At 38.4% G+C, this 19,024-nt stretch overlaps 1 protein-coding gene and 1 long non-coding RNA gene across 7 annotated transcripts in view; one reads left to right on the top strand and one right to left on the bottom strand.

Annotated features, from left to right (window-relative positions):
- Nucleotides 1-19,024, top strand: part of SSH2 (slingshot protein phosphatase 2) — a 257,857-nt gene that overhangs the window by 171,190 nt on the left and 67,643 nt on the right. The window lies entirely within an intron of this gene.
- On the bottom strand, nt 3,647-5,728 carry LOC124513003 (uncharacterized). Its single transcript, XR_006962275.1, has 2 exons — nt 5,305-5,728; nt 3,647-3,740 (listed from the first exon to the last, which is right to left on the bottom strand). It is a non-coding gene; the product is annotated as an uncharacterized LOC124513003 (long non-coding RNA).

Raw genomic sequence — 19,024 nt, forward strand, 5'->3', positions numbered from 1 at the left:
TTAGCGTCTTTCCCCCCTAAGCTGAGGTAAAACCCCACTGCTGTGATCCTATGCGTAGATCTGAATCTCCTGTCTTTAATGGGATAGGCATAACTTATCTAAATATAGCAAGGTGTGGACTTGGCTGATATGGTAAGAGACAGAAGAATGACCTTAGCTGGTCTTCATTACTAGTGTTAACAACTAAATTTAAAGAAATAGGGACAGTGTTCTAGTTTTGCTTATAGGCTTAGATGTTCTTTCCAACTGCTCAGCTTCCTTAGGTAAAAAGCTTTCTGCACCAAACCAATAAATTGTTTTAAAAGCTAACATGAGTCCCTTCAGAAGGAAGCCAGAGTTCATTCCATATGAAAACATGCCTAGAGGGTGATTTCTTTTTCCATTTAATTGACCTAAACTTAACATTTATTCAGGGGGCGCCTGGGTGGCTCAGTCAGTTAAGTGTCCAACTTTGGCTCAGGTCATGATCTCATGGTTTATGAATTCGAGCCCCACATCGGGCTCTGTGCTGACAGCTCAGAGCCTGGAGCCTGCTTCAGATTCTGTCTCATTCACTCTCTGCCCCTCTCCCACTTGTGCTTTGTCTCTCAAAAATAAATAAATGTAAAAAAATTTTTTTAATTAAAAAAACGGTTATTCAAGATGTAAATGGTAAAGCCTAAGCTTTATGTACTTTAGAATAATAACTTGCATTTATATAGTCCCAATACTTGCTGCATTTTAGAAAGCTTACACCAGCTTTTGTCTACCAAGAAAAAAGGATATTTTATCCCTAAGCATGCAAGACAGGGTAGATCAATCTGATCTCCTGTTTTACAGATGAAGAAATTCAGGTAAAGCAAGATATAATGATTTTCTAGAGGGCTAAATGAATCAGTAATATGGCCAGTTTAGGTAATTCCAATATACTACCCTTTAGCTTAAACAGCCATCTATTACCCTCTTTTTTGAGTGTAAAACTACCCATATGATCTTCCCATCCCTTTTTTTCTTAATTAACAAACACTGGGGTTGGGGAGGGATGAGATTCCACTTGTAGAAAAACTTTCCAGTGGAAGCTGGAATCTAGTAAACAAATTAACTGAACAGAAACCTATAGGATTGAAGTCATATTTACAGAATAGTCCATCCCATTGTGACATAACTTTTGGGAGCGTTGAGAGTTCGTCTCTTCTGTGAGAAACCTGGTTGTATTTTTTTCATTGTTTTTTAATACTCTTAAAATATGGTGATGATTTCATCTTGAACTAGTGGAGTGCTTTTAAGGTTCCTAGTGGTAATCTTTTAAAAATCATAAACTTGGAGAGTTTATAATGTTCTATCAGAAAATTGAGATCTAATTGTCTCACCTCATTTTATATGATTCATTAGTGACAGACAAGAATTCCAGGTCACCTGTCAGTTCCATGCTTTTCTCCCTACCTTTGTGTTTCCCTGCAAGAAGTGAGATACTAACCTTCTCTTTTGTAAATAGAGAATCTGCCTACATGTTAAAACTGACTCAGAAGCATCCAGCCATAGGTAAAGTGAGATTAGAAAACACGGGTCAGGTGAATCCTAGCCAAATGTGCACCTACTGTTTACTGCTTCCCCTAAGTCAGGGAAAACGTGATCTGAGAACTGGAAGTCTATTTGTGGAAAGGTTTGATGTAGCCACCTTATACTTCTCATCCTGTTTCACTCAAACATCTTGTTTAGTGTTATGATCTCATTTGTAGAAGAGAAGAAGCAAAGATAGTTGCCTATTATAGCATGGCAACTGTACTGTAATTTAGATATATACTGAGGGGCACCTGGGTGGCTAAGTTGGTTAAGCGTCCGACTCTTGATCTCAGCTCAAGTCTTGATCTCAGGGTCATGAGTTCAAGCCCCTCATTGGGCTCTACGTAGGGCATGAAGTCTACTTTACAAAAAAAAATCATAGATGTGTATTGAATCAAATCTTATTCCCCAGACTTGCTCCAGTCCTTTCATCTGGATAGCCTGTGGTTCATCTGTAAAATAAATTCTTTTAAAATTCTCAAACAGCTGCATTTTGCACAACTACTGATTTTAGAGACGGAGAAATTATCTATGAGAACTGTCTTCTAATAGATAGCTAAATTAAAATATCTGTTATTAAAAATGGAGAGCCAAAGAGATTTGGTACTACCTGCCTAGCAGTTCCTCCCTACATGTCCTATTCTAATGTAATACAAATGAATTTATAAAATTCATTTGCTTTCCTTTGATGGAAGTACCTTCAGGTTTTGATTCATCTTGCTTGCTATTACTTTCAGACAACTAAGTTTTCTGTCTTTGAGTGCTTTAAAATGGTCATTTCAGAACTTAGCTGCATTATCTTTCATTTCATTTGAGCCCTCACTGTATCATTCAGTATATTGTCATATCCGTTGAATAGGGGATAAGGAAGGAGGGAAATCCTTTGTGTAAAAGCATTCTCCTCCGCTGTTCTTCCTTGATGCTAGAAGTTTGGTGCCTGGCAGGAAATGATATAGACATGTGTGATAACAAAGTGACATGAACAAAAATTGCCTGTAAGGTTCCCTGACTTGTCCAGGATGATTGGCTGTCAGCTGGCAGAGTAAAACAGATTTTACGTCGAAATCTGAGGATTAACAAAGTATAACTTAAGAGAAAGAAACCTATTTTGAGAAAAGTTTGGACAAAGCAGGTGGTATGAAGGCTGTTAGCCATGTAAATATGCTTCTTTCTTTGACCCTCCTGGGTGAGAGTCACAATTGGAATTTATTAAAGGGAAAAGATGATCAGTCTGGAAAGTCAGGAGGTACACAGAAAAAGACGTTCTTTGAGTGCAAGAAATTTGCACATATCAAAGCTTTTCTCTCGGATTTTTCTTACAATTTGAATATTATTTATGGACATATTTTCCATCTTACCAGAAAGTAAACCAGACAAATATCCCCAAGATATCCATGTCCTCTTCATTCCCATCAGCTCAGATCAGACCACCCTTCTTTCTTGCCTGGAATACTAACATAACATCTATCTTCCTTTTTTTCTAAGTGTTAACCCCTTCCAATCCATTCTGCATTTGTAGTTGGAGAAATCTTTCTGGAAATGCTAACTTTGGATCTGTGTTATCAGAGTGAAATCCAAATCCTTTGGCAAGTTGTATAAGACCTTTCAGATCTGTGCCCAGCTTACCACTCCCCGTCTTTACTGCAGACCTGCCACCACTCTTTGACAATATAGTGAGATTATATTAGCAGTTTGGGTAGCTTTATCCTAACAAATTTGTATAAACCTACAGATTATTAGCGACATTGTCATGTTAACAGTAAGTGGAGCTTTTATAGGACCTAGAAGAAGCTCCTGTGCCTGAACAAGAGGTGTCTAAAATCTTTTGCAGTCAACTTGCCCAGAAGGCAAATGTAGGACAATAACCCATACAACCCACCCAACTTCTCAGAAAAGGGAAGTTCAAGACAGAACGTTACATAGAACTTTGTAAGAACTTTGCAAGTAAGTTGAAAGTTCTTTTGTTGAGTAGAAGTTCCCCACTCACATCAGGCATGATGGAAGGCTGCAAACAAGAACAAGTAAGGCAGCTTTTCCCTGTGGTCTGTGTTGCAGACATATGGGCTTAGGCACTTCCTACATGAACAGCAGAGAAGAGGTTTCATACAGTGATTTTCCTCCTTTATTATCCTCCGAAGTATGCTTGAGTCTTCAGCATCATCCCTGTTATCATTTTCTGATCACATTTATTAAACATTCTGAAAAAAAAAAAAAACATTCTGTACGTGGTGTTAGACTGGGCAGTACGTAAAGCAAGTGCAAACGCACTCTCCTTTCGTTGCCTGGCATGAAAAAGCAAACGCTGTAGACCTAGGAGTATTCATCTCACTAAACAGAATAAAGTTTAACTTACACGAAAGCAAGGCAGTAGAACAGATGAACGTATTTATTGTCTTTGCTTTTACATGAATTTTTTCATACATAATAAGTGTTTTTATTTGGAGTTGGAACAAGAAAGGAGGAGTGGGGCATCTTGCTTCCCGCTCAGATTTTTACATAGGAGACTCTGCCTTATCTCTCCTACCACAGAGTTAGGCAACCACTGCAAAGAGCTGAGTGGCACTGCTAACAGAGAACCTCAGTCACTTGAGTAGAGACATGAGCAGCTTGAGTCCTCTTTGTTTCAGTAGGAGGCATTGCTGATGGCAAAGCATTTTGGGCAGAGAGGTGGCTCATAAATGAGGAACTTAGTCTAAGAAACTATGTGTTTCTCAGCCCTCAGGGTTCTAATTGTTGGTTTCTTCACAGCTCACTTTCTCTCAGGCCCCACCCCTCACTTTGGAGAACTTGTTGACAACAGCTTTACTTTTTCAAGTCTTGCACAAAGGCAGATGTCTCTGAAAATGCAGCTTACGCAAAACATCTGTGTGCTTGACTCTGTTCCCACGGTGTGTTTTCCTGTACTGTTAGGCTTTTTTTTTTTTTTGTCCTTTTTAAAAAAAATGAAAACCCAGTATAACAACATCGTTAAAGAGAAATTTGCAAAACAGAAAACTATCACCCACAATGCCACCTTCCTTTGCTAATAGCCATTTCCATTCCTGCCATATTAATTTCCCATTCTTCACATGCATAGCTTTTTGCCTGATTATGTCCTTTTTCTTAAGCAGAAGTTCAGTTACTTTGTTATACAGTTACTTCCCTATTTTCTTCCTGATTCTAGCCTCATTTGATTTTTGGTCTTGAGTTACCAAAAGGGCATTGCAACTTTATCACTATTTTGTCAGTGAGTTCTAGTTTTTATTTTCCTTTCATAGACCCAAGTATTCTAGTTTTTAGAGTATGGCTGAGACCCAACCTTTAATTTTAAAAGTAAGACATTTATGTGTAGGATTTTTAATTTCTTTAACACTTAAAAACTGGTATTTTAAATTACATTGATTTTTCAAGGCACGTTACTAGGCCCACTCCAGAACAGCCTTATTTAGAAAAAAAACGTGTCTACAATGTAGAACTGTTGATTTGCTGCATTAAATATACTTATTAAAGTTTTAAGATATGCATGTAAAGGTAGAAATAGAATATATATTATTTTTTACCCTAATAAAGTGCACTCTCCTTTCATTGCCTGACACGAAAAGCAAATAGTGTAGACCTAGGAGTATTCATCTCACTAAACAGAATAAAGTTTAACATACACGAATAGATAAAAGATAATATGCAAGAAAATAGATAAAAGAAAATATATGAGAAAAATCAAGTAAATAGAAAACACAAATTAGTCCACATGTCAGTATTCACAGCAAATATAAATAAACTTACCAATTCATACAGCCAAAAAAAAAAAAAAAAATGTCTGTATCTTTTGTCCCGTGTGTGTTACAAGCCTCAACTCTCCCAGTACCTCACTAGTCTTGTTTGGTAGCCATGCTTCACTTGTAACCTTATCAAGAGCCGTCTGTACATCTCCCCCTTTGTTCTCTAATGGTGAGTGAGGCCATATCCATGTCTCTCATTATTCTTCCTTTCTTTTTTGATGAAAAAGAATGAAATGGGCCATATCTTCTTGTTTTGGTAAAATGGAATATCTTCAGCCACCTTCCTTTTAGAAACTGTGTGCCCTGTGCTTAGATGTTTAAAGGATGAATCTCTGGGGTGTGTAGGGTCCTCTGATGATGACTAAGCAAGTCTGCCAAACTCAGATAGAGCCATGCCAGCTGTCTGCTACCATGTGAAAAAATGAAAGACGCTCTTTAGGATTGCAGCTTTCCTTAGAGTCATTGTACAAAAATTTTGCCTTTGACAGTTAAAATCATTTCCTTTTGTTGTTTACGTTTTCCTATGTCTTGAGTTGCCATTTGTGAGTTTATAGGACCTAGCTCAACAGAACCTAAAACCATTCTAGGTATGGGATTGTACAGGATTGTCTTCTCCTACACTGGAGCAAATATGTGACTTTTTTTTTTTCAAGATATTTATTTTTGAGTAATCTCTACACTCAACGTGGAGCTCAAACTCACACCCCCAAGATCAAGAGCCACATGCTCCACTGACTGAGCCAGTCAGGTGCCCTGAAAATATGTGATGTTTTAACTTTTTTTTTTTCTTTAAAACACATACGAAACATTTTTAAAAAGTTTTTTTTAAGTTAAAAAAACTTTTTTTTTTAAGTTTACTTATTTTGAGAGGGAGACAAAGAGCAAGCATAAGCAGGAGAGGGGCAGAGAGAGGGAGAATCCCAAGCAGGCTCCACGCTGTCAGCACAGAGCCCCATGTGGGGCTCAATCTCATGAACTGAGAGATCATGACCTGAGCCAAGATCAAGAGTGTGACACTTAACCAACTGAGCCACCCAAGAGCCCTGTAAACACATATGAAATTTAAATTTACTCTTGGATCAGTTTGATTGGAATATTTTTTTTGTATCCAAATCCTAACTAAAATGTTTGGAATTCTCATTGCTTCACATTGCACTCTAGAGTGTTGCAAAATACTACTGTATGATCTCTTTGTCTCTAGCTCTCTGATTTCTTATGAATAGTATTTGGAAAATAGGGAAGAAAGTGCTTTGGGTCATTGCTTCTTCATAAATTTATCTAAAATGTGCATTTAGTAAATTTGAAAAATAAACATTACATCAGGCATCAAGAAAATTCAATAAATTAAATTTTCAAGAAACCAGTGGAGTAAACTTTTCATCTGTACTGGTGGTACAAGTCTACAATGAGTCAGTAATGATTAAGAAGGAAGAGAGTAGGAAGCAAGGAACACTGGAATTGGTTAAAAACTGTGAGCTATTTAAGGCCTGAGACTGCCACTTGCTTTCTCTTTTTCCTTTGGCAACTCCTTATATTGCCCTTTGAACTTTGCCTTTAGCTAGTTTTCTTTTCTCTTCCTTCTCCTCTTCCTCCATCATCATCACTATTTTACAAAAGTTCGCTGTTTTTGTTAAGTGTCAGAACCTAAGCAGTGGCAACCCTGTTCCTCCTAGATTTCATTGTGCATCAGTACAGGGCCAAGGGGATCTGTAATATGCATCAAAACAGTTATGAGAATAAGGGTTTGCCCAAGGACTATAAAAAGACAGTAAGGTGATGGTAAAGAAAACCAGGCAGAAGATATTCAACATACCTTGCCATGCCTTTCTCTATTCCCCTTTTTTTGATATTTAAGAATTAGTATTTTGGGGGTGCCTGGGTGGCTCAGTGGGTTGAGCTTCCGACTTCAGCTCAGGTCATGATCTCACGGTCTGTGAGTTCGAGCCCCGCTTTGGGCTCTGTGCTGACAGCTCAGAGCCTGGAGCCTGCTTCAGATTCTGTGTCTCCCTCTCTCTCTGACCCTCCCCCATTCATGCTCTGTCTCTCTCTGTCTCAAAAATAAATAAAAAATTTTTTAAAGTAATAAAAAAGAATTTGTATTTTTGATATTTAAGAATTAGCATTTTGAGGGACTTTTTTAAGAATACTTGTTAGCAAATTATTTCATTTTCTTAGCCTAGTAAGGTAGAAAACAACTCTAGGAGAAATGATTTGATAAGGAAAATTGACAGACTAGTGTTTTACAAACTGTATTAAATGTCTATGGCCAGTGAGTTTTGAAAATTACTTCTAAGACTACATACAATAATGTAGCACTGAACTGACTCATATAGAAAGAAAAGAAAAAAGAAAAGAACAGACAGATGGACAAGACCAGACCAGACCCTGAGTTTTCTGATATTTGAGAATTCTCCTTTAGAGAGTAAAGATACCCTGGTGGGTAGGGTACACAAAGTTCAAACTGCTAAAGAAGCCATGGAATGGAATTTAAAAAAAAAAAAAGAAATAGGCCTAAATTTTTATTCCTGCTCTATCATACTGATTGTGTAATTGGTAAGTTTAGACAAGTTACTCTCATCTCTCTCATCTATGTTTCTTTATGAAATGGGAAGAATGCCTTCCTTTCATAGAGGTGTTGTGAGATAGTGATATGAAGCACTAAACATCATGTCTGACACAGGGTGGGTATTCAATAAATGATAATTACAACATCCTCCTTAAGCTTGTTTGATAGTGCTCAGAAGCAACACCTAACCACTTCTACCACCATGACACAATTCCCAAAGAGAACATTTTGATGGATATGTCATTGTACCAGATTGCAAGTTTTCACAAATAAAAGTATGTGAAATACTTGTAAAGCTATTGGCATTATTATCAACAAAAAGCTATCCAGTAGACAGCTGATTGTACAGGTTTAGGGCTCTGATGATGGATCTGAGCTCCAGAACCATTGTGGAAGTTGTAGCAGCCAGCTTTTGTGATGGTTCCCATTGATGCTTGACTTCCAGTGTTTACATCCCTATGTAGTCTCATCCTATGTTAAATAAGGATGACCTTATTTAAATAAGGGGCACCTGGGCGCTCAGTCAGTTAAGCGTCCAACTTCTCCAACTTTGGCCTACATGATGATCTCACCATTCCCGAGTTTGAGCACTGTGGCAGGCTCTGTGCTCACAGCTCAGAGCCTGAAGCCTGTTTCAGATTCTGTGTCTCCCTCTGTCTTTCTGCCCCTCCCCCACTCATGCTCCGTCTCTCTCAAAAATAAACATTAAAAAAATCTTTTTAAATAAGGTTGACCTGTATAATAGTATGTTGCAGAAATTATGGTGAACTTCCAAGATTAAGTCCTAAAACCTTGCACTCCTGCCTTGTTCTCTCTGGGGACACTCTGGGGAAGAACAGCTGCCATGTCACAAGAGTTCTCAAGTAGGACAGTGCAGAAGTATACATAGCAGAGAACTGAGGCCTCCTGTCGATAGCCATCTGAGGGAGCCATTTTGTTTATTTTAATTTTTATCTTTTTTATTTTCTTCAAATTTTTATTTAAATTCTTGTCAGTGAACTTACAGTGCAATGTTGGTTTCAGAAGTAGAATTCAGGGGCGCCTGGGTGGCGCAGTCAGTTAAGCGTCCGACTTCAGCCAGGTCACGATCTCGCGGTCCGGGAGTTCGAGCCCCGCGTCAGGCTCTGGGCTGATGGCTCAGAGCCTGGAGCCTGTTTCCGATTCTGTGTCTCCCTCTCTCTCTGCCCCTCCCCCGTTCATGCTCTGTCTCTCTCTGTCCCAAAAAAAATAAATAAACGTTGAAAAAAAAATTTTTTTTAATAAAAAAGACGTAGAATTCAGTAGTTCATCACTTACATACAACACCCAGTGCTCATCATAACAAGTGTTCTCCTTAATACCCATTATCCATCTAGCCCATCCCTCACCCAACCTCCCTCCATCAATCCTCAGTTTTTTCTCTTCTCATTAAGAATCTCTTATGGTTTGTTTCCCTCTCTTCCCCCCCCCGATATGTTCAGCTGTTTTGTTTCTTAAATTCGACATATGAGTGAAATCATAATGGTATTTGTCTTTCTCTGACTTGTTTCGCTTAGCTTAATACACTGTAGTTCCATCCACATCATTACAAATGGGAAGATTTCATTCTTTTTAATGACTGAATAATACTCCATTGTGTGTGTGTGTGTGTGTGTGTGTGTGTGTGTGTGTGTGTACCACATCTTTATCCATTCATCAGTCGATGGATATTTGGGCTCTTTCCCTAGCAGATTCCCTTTGAATCTGTATTTTTTTTTTTATTTTTTAATGTTTATTTTTGAGAGAGAGAGCGAGTGTGAGGGTCAAAGAGAGAGGGAGACACAGAATCCAAAGCAGGCTCCAGGCTCCAAGCTGTCAGCACAGAGCCCGATGTAGGGCTCGAACCCACGAACTGAGTTCATGACCTGAGCCAAGGTCAGATACTTAACTGACAGCCACCCAGGTGCCCCTCAGATCTGTATTTTTGTATCTTTGGGGTAAATACCTAGTAGTGCAATTGCCAGATCTACAGTAGTTCTTTGTATTTTTAACTTTTTGAGGAACCCATACTGTTTTCCAGAGTGGCTGCACCAGTTTGCATTCCCACCAACAGGGCAAGAGAGTTCCCCTTTCTCCATATCCTGAGGGAGCCTTTTTAGAAGCAGATCTTTCAGCCCTAGTCAGGGCTTCAGATGTCTGCTGCATCCTGATAAGACACTCTGAGCCAGAACCACCCCTCTAAGTTGCTCCTGAATTCCTAACCCACAGAAACTGGGAGATAATGAATGTTCTTTATTGTTTTAAGCTTCTACATTTTAGAGTAATTTGTTATTCAGCAATAGATAAGTAGTCAGAAGTCATCTGTATATAGGACAGAATGGCCATGAGTGTGGTGAAGAGAGTAAACACATGAGAGTCATAAGAGTGGGGATCATAGTCGAGAAGTGGGAGTTTTGTTTCTGAAGTTAAGTCCATCAAGATCTGATGCCTTACTGGGAGCCTGGGTGGCTCAGTTGATTAAGCATCTGACTTCACCTCAGGTCATGAGCTCACAGATTGTGAGTTTGAGCCCCGCATCAGGCTCTTTGCTATCCACAGAGATCCTCTGTCTCCCTCTCTCTCTGCCCTTCCTCCCTCTTGTGCTCTCTCCCTCCCTCCCCTCCCTCTCTCCCTCTCTCTCTTTCTCTCTGTCTCTCAAAAATAAATACATTTTAAATAAATAAGTGAAAAGAGAGATGATTGAGCTAGATTAAATAAAAGATGGTGACAAGGGTGTCAGAAGGTGACAGCAAGCAAAGAATAGAAGATGACCTGAGCCTCCTTTGCATTAGAGCGAAAGAGAAATCTGAAAACAGGGTTGGACATTTGGCCAAGTGCTTAAGAGCCAGCTTGCATTCCTTCTGCAGGTGTGTTTTAAATACCTGGAAAGGCATTTGTTGAATCATGCAGATGAAATTATTTTTCAAATGCTGAACAGTTTTTCTGAGTTACTATCCTTTTGTTTTATCTATTCCCACCAACTATTTTAAATTTGGTCCCAAGTAATACTGGTCATACCTTGGTAACCAGTACACCTGGCAATTTGAATACTGAGAAAGAACTGTTCAGGTCATTTACTTTTTGGTCCAAACAGCTTTTAAAACTTAACCTTTTTAGAAAAAAAAAGTATTTAAGCCTAGAGTTTAGAGCCACAGGACCGAGGAGCTTTGATAATTCGGCCTGTAAAGGGAATGGGCTCCTTTGAGCTGAGGCAGTTTTCTCCTCTCCTCAGAGGAGGACCTTCTCGAGAATAAGACTCCCACTCATATATGGCCTTTATTATATTGAGGTATGTTCCCTCTACACCCACTTTATTGATATTTTTTATCATGAAGAGATGGTGAATTTTGTCATATGCTTTTTCTGCATCTGTTGAGATGATCATACAGTTTTTACCCATCATTTTGTTAATGTGATGTATCACATTGATTTGCAGATGTTGAACCATCCTGGAATAAATCCCACTTGATCATGGTGAATGATCCCCTTAATGTGTTGTTGAATTCAGTTTGCCAGTATTTTGTTGAGGATTTTTGCATCAATGTTCATCGGGGATATTGGCCTGTAGTTATCTTTTTTTGTAATGTCTCTGTCTGGTTTTGGTATCAAGGTAATGTTGGCCTCCTAGAGTAAATTTAGAAGCTTACCTTCCTCTGCTGTGTTTTGGAATAGTTTGAGAAAATAGGCATTAACTCTTTAAATGTTTTGTAGAATTCACCTGTGAAACCATCTGGTCCTGGACTTATGTTTGTTGGAAGTGTTTTGATTACTAATTCAGTTTTGTTACTAGTAATTGGTCTGTTAAGATTTTCTATTTCTCCCTGGTTCAGTTTGGGAAGATTGTATGTTTCTAGGAATTTACCCATTTCTTCTAGGCTTTCCAATTTGTTGGCACATAGTTTTTCATACTAGTTTCATATAATCCTTTTCTTTATATTTCTGTGGTGTTGGTTGTTACTTCCCCTCTTTCATTTCTGATTTATTGAGTCCTCCCTCTTTTGCTTTTGCATCCACTTCTTTTGTCAAGTAGTCTTTCTTGCCCTCCTTCCTAGGTCCCATAGTCTTTGTTTTTGGCATCTAGTTTTTGATATTTTTAAAGCAATATTTAATAGTCAACAAACTTACTAAACAAAAAAGAAAAGAAACAACTTTAAGAAACAGCATGAAAGTATTTGCCTCATGGGAATATGTGTAAGCTTTTCCTCACTCGAACCTCAACTTTGTCTTCAGGATGCTGTGAAAAATAGAACAAATATCACACCAGGCTTTGCAGTAAAATCCTGTCTTTGTTCTCTTTAGATGAACTGACCAGATGTGTTTTTAACTGCTGGTTGCTTCAAATTATTAGGTCCACAACATGTAGGAACATCGAACTCTGGATAAAGGGTTAAAGTGCTGCCCAGGGTGTCAGATGACATGGGGCCTAATTTAGGTTCCAGTACTAACTAGCTGTGTGACTTGCAACAAGTCATTAAATCTTTTTTTTTTTTTAATTTTTCTAATGTTTATTTATTTTTGAGAGAGAGACAGAGTGCGAGCAGGAGAGGAACAGAGAGAGAGAGGGAGACACAGAATCCGAAGCAGGCTCCAGGCTATCAGCACAAAGCCCGACATGGGGCTCGAACCCACGAACTGTGAGATCATGACCTGAGCTGAAGTCGGATGCTTAAGCAACTGAGCCACCCAGGCATCCCAGTCATTAAATTCTTTGAACTTCAATTGATATATCAGATTCTCTGTTGCAAGCTCAGAAATTAATTTTAACTATCTTAAACAAAATTTTTGTTTGAAGGAGGTCAGAGCTCACCATATGGACAGGGAGGCTTAGAGAACAGGCAGGAGCCAAAGGCATTAAAGGAAGGCCAGGGAGTAGGAGTAGTCTGGTCTATACCTTGCCATTCTCCCCATAGTGAATGTGACCATTCCCCACTATTCTTGCTCCCTTGGGTCACTTGCCTAAGATCCAGGGAGAATTTCCAACTCGCCAAGCCTAGACCACATGCCAGGTTCCTGCAAGCCCCTTACAGTTTCAGAGCTAGAGGCCACCAAGACCATGCACATTTGGAGACTAGAGTGAGATTAGGAAGGATAGATCTGTTTCCAGACAGCCAAAAATAACAGATGTCAATTTAGATGTACTCCAGTCTACAGAAGTTAGAAGGTTGAGTTGTATGGTCAGTGGCAAAATTATTGATCCTATGTTATGTCCCTGTCTGAACATTTCTGAGATGCACATGTTTGAGGCAAAATGGAATTGTTACAAGATCGTACCAAGTAAGTGAACATTCAAAATGAACAAAATAAAAGGAATTTTCTGGGTTTGTTTCTTCTCCCATTTATGATTTATAGGGAAAAGACCAGGAGGATAGTCCTGAAGGAATTTGTTCCTCAGTCTTAAACAAACAGACCCTTTCTTTTCTTCTTAGATTGTGGAAAAGTAGGAAAAAGGTAAAACAAATAGCTGCATCTGAGGGTAGTTGTGCTGGATATTGTGCAAGAGAGTTTAAGTGGAAGATTAGCTGGAACTAAAATGATCTGATGGTTATAGTTAATGAGTAAGAACAGGAGTCCTAAGTTCTTCTTCACCTTGCCAATAATTGGTCTAGAAATGTACTCAACCTCTACTTGTCTGCTGATGAGAGAAATAATCCTGCTGCCTGCATTCATAGGCATGTGTCTGGAATTTATACCTTGGGGGGAGAGGGTTCCAACAGATAGTGATTGCTGTCCTAATACTATCATTTGAACATATGGCCATGTATGGTGGGGGTGGGGATGGGATTGGGAAATGTTTAATTACAGAGAAGACTACATATGATATTTGGATTTAAGACTTTCTCCCATTGTAGTGTAGTCCCTAAATTCCTTGAGGATTACAGAATCAAACTTTTTCTCAACTGCCTAGAAGTATGCTTTGACTTTTTGCAGCCATGTTTCAACATGAAAGCACAATGACTTTTTCCTTCCTGTTTTTTGGATTTAGCCAAACTTTTGAGGAGGCAGTGGGAGCTCTGTAGTTTTTGGTAGCTCTTTGGTTTTTGACCTCTCGTCTGATATTTGAAGCTTTTTATTATGAAATTTCCTTTCTGTTTGATAATGGTCATGCTAAACAGGGACATGAATTCCTTTCCACCTAAGAAACTTATAGAAGCTACCCTACTGCCCTGAATCTGAAAATTAAACAACTTTAAAATAAGCGGAGAACACTTACCAGGAAAGGGAGAATATTAGGGTAGAATATATTTGAAACTTTCCAGTAGATGAATCTTCCTCAAGACAAAAATATAACAGTTTAGATTATGTGTATTTTAATTTTATGTAAATGCTAACCATCTCACTTTGTGCAATTTATAGGTAAAATATAATTTACCTTTAAATTTTAGCGTTATACAGACATACCAAACATTACAAACACTATAAACACGAAAATCTCCTTCCTTCATTTTAATGTTGAAATACAGGTATTACATCCACTTTCTGAAACCCAATTTCCCATAGTAAATAATCCAGTTCTTCGTGTGTATTGTATATAAAACAGAAGAATATGTGTCCAGCCGATATCCTGCAATTTGGCCAGGTGTGTTGCTTTGTTTTGCTTCCTTGGCCTTTCTCCTGGTCATGGATGATCGCCCTGGCCACATTCTTCAGAAATCATTCCAGCCTTAGAAGAGTTAAGTATTTTCTTCCATTAGTTGACCTTTTTCTCTATACTTTGCCTGAAAATTAACTGCCGGTTAACAAATTTCATGCTTTAGGAAGTGACTTTGATCAGGAGGTAGTGGTATGGAGTGCTTCCCAAATCTGTTTAAAGCAGAATAGTCTTTCCTACATTTTCGAGACTTTTGAAATGCTACTGCCATTCCCAACAGAAGTTAGAGTTCTCTTCTCTACTGTCCATCCCATTTGGATTCATCTCTCTCAGCCAGATGTTCTTGATTCCCCTCAGTATAGTCTTTCTGCTCCTGGCCTTGATAAGGGAAACAAAAAAGCCATGAGAAGAGTTGAGATCTGGATTTATTTCAGTCTTTTCTTTCACTCCTGTACTCTATTTTAAATTCTATTCTGTTGAAAACTCTGTGGGAAAACATTATATTTCATCCTACATAATATCGTAAAACTAGAACAGCCTAGTGGAGAGAGTAGTAATTCAGAGCATGAACTTCCAAGTGAAATCTTGGTTTGAATTCTTGCTCTGAGTATTACTAGCTGTGTGATCTTGGGCAAATAACTTAGAATCTCTTGAGTCCATCAGTCTCTTACATGTAAATTGGGGGTAAAAAATAGTACCTACTTCATAGAGTTGTTATGAAGATTAAATGAAATAATGTCCCGTGCTTAGCTTAGTGCCTTGCACACACACTAGGCTTCTAGTCACATTAGTTATTCTTAGCTATTCGTGTCTAACTAGGAATGATCTTCTCTTTGTTGAGCAAGTGAAGAATAGATGAACTTCAACTGTGTTCTGATAGACTGGAGAACTTCATGGTCACTCTGTTAGAAACATGATACTGTGTCATTTTCTTATCAAGCACCTAATCACTTCCTAATCACAATCCGTCTTTAGATCGAGAGAGTGGTATTCTCTTTATCTTGTGTTTTCCTTAATATAGAGGTTCTGGAGTCCTTTTGGGTTTGTGTTTACCTTAGGCATCTGTAATTACCTATGGATGGCTCCGTAAGATTTATTGGAGAAGTCCTGTGTCTGGTCCAGAATTGGTCAACTCAGAAAATGTGTAAAAGGTTTCACCTGCCTGTCTAAATTTTTAAGTAGAAATGAACTGTATGTTGATTGAATCTTCAGGAAGCTTTTCAAAAAGAGCAATGAATTTCTTGCTGTTGTAGCAAAATATACTAAGCTTTTACCTTACACTGAAGTACCTGTGATTAAATTTACATATAATTTTATTCATATGTAAATAAGGCATTTAATTTTCAAGTTGAATTTGAACCACCTAAATCCTGTTGGTTGTGAATTTTATTTTTTCACTTCTGTGCCATCATACTGCCATCCCGTCTTTGATAGCACTTACAGAGCTTTGACTTTTGTTCAGTGATGATAAAGGATTTTTGTAATCATCCACACTTTTATTCCGGATCTCCAGAGACCAACAATATATGCCACTTTTGTGTTAACTGGGGGGTCACAATCTGGGACCACAGCATAAAGAGGATTGACTGTACCATCCAGTGCGTGTCTGCCATGACTCTCTGGGATTCTGTGCTGCACCTAGTATGGTAGTCTCCTGGCCCAGCTGTTTCTGCTCTGCATTTTGTTCTGAAAAGTTCATTGAGATTTGTGTAAATGATTTAAATAGAAAGGCATCTTTTCTCTTATACTAGATGTAAGTTTGACTCCTGGTCTTTCTTTTATTTTATAATAAGGAATTTTCCAAGTAGCTTTGAATTAACCAAGGGCCCTTGCCCCCTACCCCAACCCTCCCCTAGTGAAAAGCACTACCTACATTTAAAAAAAATTTTTAATGTTTATTTTTGAGAGAGAAAGAGATAGAGCGCGAGCAGGGGAGGGATAGAGAGAGAGGGAGACGCAGAATCCGGAGCAGGCTCTGCACTGTCAGCACAGAGCCTGACCTGGGACTCAAACTCACAAACGGTGAGATCATGACCTGAGCCCAAGTCGGACGCTCAACCAACTGAGCCACCCAGGTGCCCATCACTACCTACATTTTAAAGAGCACACTTAGATTTGCTTTAAAGCATAAGCAGCAATAAATGTATCAAACGAGGAAGTTAGTTCTTAGATTAGTGTTTGTCAAAGAGAAACTACCTCTGTCTCAAAAGGAACAACTGAAATATGCTTTGTTGTTTTAAGCTCTCTACATATACTTTTTTTGAAGATACTGAAACCACTTTGTTTACTGGAAACCAAAGTGCCCACACCTGTAACTTTGTCTGGGTTAGGTAGAATATTAGCCTATATTTTTAAAATATTTTCATTTGATAAAGCAGACTTGCTGTGTTGGCAGAAGTGTGAATTTCATTTCCTGTCTGTGGTGTACCCCACTCATCCTGTCACTCAAGACATTTTGTTTTAGGTTGTTCCCGTAATGTGAGTGAAACACAGTGACCCACAGCAGGGTGACATGTGCATGCCACGAATGTAACAAGAGACAAGACTTGTGCAATAGACCACAAGAGCGCAACGCTTTATTTAAAGATGGAAACAAAACAAAATAAAGGCAGTCCCTCCTAGCCAGCATGCAGATTTTTTTTAAAGTGGCATCTGTGGATTCTTCTGTTTGTTTTTAGAAGACATGTTCCAATCTATTTAGCAAGTTAGCTCAAAAGTTTATCAGCTTCATGCCACTTAATTAAAGAATAAAACTGAGTCAACAAGTGACATTATAAAGGTGATTTAATTGTTTGCCAATTAATTTATCGTCAAACATTTGTAGTTACAATCCATTAATTTGCCAAATCTGTTCAGTTCTGTAACAATTATTTTTTGCATGTGAAATTACAGAATTTGTGTTCTTGTCCTAAATTATAGTTCCTGCTGCAATGACAGGACAGATAAAACAGTGTGGAAAAAACCCTGAGATGAACTCATTCATTTGTCAAATATCTATTGAACATCTAATGTGTGCTTGACGCTATTTCCAATGTTGAGGATATAGTGCTGAGCAAAATAAAATCCTTGCTCTTCATTGAGCTTATATATTCTGTCATAAGGAGATAACCACATTAAGTATACAAAGTAAGTAAATGTAATTTTAGTATATGATACATAAATATCCTGAAGGAAATAAAACAACAGGACAGAGTATGATTGGGATGGATGAGAGGTGATCTATTTGGAGCTGTGACTTAAATAGCGGCAGGGCAGGAGAAATGTGTCCCAAGTAGAAAACAAAAAGCACAAAGACCCTGAGAAGGGGCCTAAAATATAGAAGAAACAAAAAAGACCAGTGCAGCCAGACCACAGTGAACAAAAGGGGAGATAGTGCAAAATTAGAGAAGCAATGTATTATCGGATGTTACAGGGCCTTGAAGTCTGAAGACTTCAGCTTTTATTTGTTCAGTACAAAGGGAAACCGTTGGAGAGTTTTAAGGAGGGAAGTGGCATTATGTGATATATATGTGTATTTTATATACGTAAAATCACTCTGGTTACTCTTTGGTAAGTGGATAGCAGTAGTGCAGAAGTGGTTGCAGACAGACCAGTTAAGAAATTTTTTGCTGATAGAATGTCTGGGACTTAGTTTCACTTCAGGGACCAGGTGAATAGAGTAAGGATGTAGAAGAAACAAAGATTGGCCTTCAGTTAAAGCTGAAATGATGAGAACATGGGGGTTCATTATATTATGCCCTTAATTTTCCATAATAAAAAGCTAAAAAAAAAAACTTTAATAGTGGTCTAAATGAAAAATGGTGGTGCTATGGACATTGTCAAAGTGGTAATGGAGATAAGTGGGCAGATTCAAGATATATTTGAAAGTAAAACCCCTAGGTCTTACTGATGGATTAGGATACATGTTGTTGCAGGGAAAAAGAGGAACCAAGGATGACTGCTAAGTATTTGGCCCAAACAGTTTGGGTGGATGAGAATAGGGATCAGGTTTGCAGGGACGCAGGAGCTTTGTTTTGGCAATGCAAATTTGCGATGCCAGTTGGATTTCCAAGTGGAAATGTTGAGTAGGGAGTGTAATTCACAATACATTACCTAACTCTGCATAACATGCTTATAAGCAAACTTGGAACCCTCCATTCTGAATTTTGCCATTAGTGTTTTAAAAGTTCTATTAGACCTTTTCAGATTTGTGGGTAACGTTAAAAGTCTTAGTCTGTTGATATGAAATAGTTTGGATATATTTTGTTTTCTGTGGATATTCACTAGTGATTATATTACTGCTATCCTGAGTAGTAATTCTCCACCTCCGTTGAACTGTCATTTACATGAAGGATGGTGTTAACATGGCCAGCTCCATAGGTTAAACACATTTCCTGTGCCTTACTCCTTTCAGGCATATGGGAATACAAGTCTGTAAAAGTAAAATCTTGAGTAACACTTTAGTGTGGTGTATGTGTATTTTTTTTAAGTTTTTTATTTACTTATTTTGAGACAAAGAGAGCAGGGGAGGGGCAGAGAGAGGGAGAAAAGAAGGAGAAAATCCCAAGCAGGCTCCACACTGCCAGTGTGGAG

This window comes from Lynx rufus, unplaced genomic scaffold, assembly GCF_022079265.1.
Source record: "Lynx rufus isolate CCGP_SWC_20201006 ecotype Redwood Valley unplaced genomic scaffold, mLynRuf1.p SCAF_18, whole genome shotgun sequence".
NCBI lineage: Eukaryota > Metazoa > Chordata > Mammalia > Carnivora > Felidae > Lynx > Lynx rufus.